Source organism: Ictidomys tridecemlineatus, chromosome 6, assembly GCF_052094955.1.
Source record: "Ictidomys tridecemlineatus isolate mIctTri1 chromosome 6, mIctTri1.hap1, whole genome shotgun sequence".
Classification (NCBI taxonomy): domain Eukaryota; kingdom Metazoa; phylum Chordata; class Mammalia; order Rodentia; family Sciuridae; genus Ictidomys; species Ictidomys tridecemlineatus.
This window is the reverse complement of record NC_135482.1, coordinates 191825558-191827098: the sequence shown is the minus strand read 5'-3', so window position 1 is coordinate 191827098 and position 1541 is coordinate 191825558.

Here is a 1541-nt window from a genome sequence, read left to right as displayed (position 1 = left end):
AAGAAAATACACAACTCTCTTCACCCCCACTTCCAGAACTTCCTGATTTCTGATGTTAAAATTGTTTTCTACAATAATAATGATAAATTCCAATTTTGGAATTACTACACAGAGATGTCTATTGGAGGAATCATTAAGCTATTTCATGAGCAAATATGACTCTAATTCATCCCAAAATTGGAGTGAAAAAATATGGTGCCTACTACCAGAATATTACACTTGTAACAAACAAACAAAAAAAAAGTCTTACTGATGTTAACCATCTTCTAGCTTGTCCAGCAGGGTGAAGGTGGTTAACCATGCTTGCCTAGGTCCACATCTACATGATGAATCAAGGCTTCTTCTTGGGTGAGGTTTTCTCTGTGCCATCACAAATCCTGCTGCAACTACTTGTGTAGATCAGAAACTCCCCTCTAAAAGTATTACACCTGTGGAGAGTTGAAACTCTGGGACTAGGAGCATTAACACATTTTTTTAAATTAAGAGCCTGTCTGAGTATGAGTCTATTACATACTGTAGCAATAAAATCAAGCGTTGCCACTGTCTGTTCTTTAATAGCTTACATGCATTTTATATTCAGAGTCCCCAAGCTAAAATTCCAAGAAATACCCCCTTTAGTCTTAAGCTGTAAAATAATCTCTGCAAGGTTTTTCTCACTTCCTCTTCACTCTAGACTATAGATGACCCCACTTTAAGTGTTAGATTCAAGTGGACATAAATGGCACATAAAATAAAAGGATATAAAATGCAAGTAGAAAGGTTGGCCTCTGATCTGCTTTGTTGAATTTTCCCTGCTGTCTTAGAAGGGATGAAGGCCTCCTGGGTAAGAGTGGTCATTCCAGGAAGAAGAATGCCTTTTAAGCACATGGGTCATCAGATACAGCAGACTAGGCAACTAAAGATAGAGTCCATCAGCCAGATGCAGGTAACACCCTCATGTACAAAATGCCCCAGTCTCACATGACAAGCACTTGGTGGATAGGTGATCTATGAGAAAAATAGGCCTCAAAGTGTGGTTCCCAGCCAGGATCAGCATCCCCTGGAAAGTCGGTAGAAATGCAAATCCTTATGCCCATTCCAGACCCAATGAATCAGAAACTCTGGGCTGTGCCAACTCATGTTTGAACAAAACTTCAGGTGATTCTGATCCGAGTTCAAGGCTGAGAACCTACATGTTCTCCTGGGCTGTAAGATTCAGAACCTCCCTTCCCACCCAGCAATCTCTCCACTGGCTTCCTCTGTCCATCTTCTCCCATTCCACGGCTCTGCCCTCTCCCACCCACTCACACACCCACTCACACTCACTCATTCACAGCCACACACCAGCATGGTATTCAAAGAACAGAAACCAGCCATGATTTTTTTCCTCTCCTTGGAGTATTTATTTCATAACGTGTGCATAGAGCTGAGGTGAGGGGTAGAATTTGAACAATCCCTAATTAAGGAAGATGGCACCATGCATTTATCACATTATACTGTTGTGTATTTACCCCGTACCGCTTTTGATGCATTTGCATATAATCTTTCATAATTCAATTCGC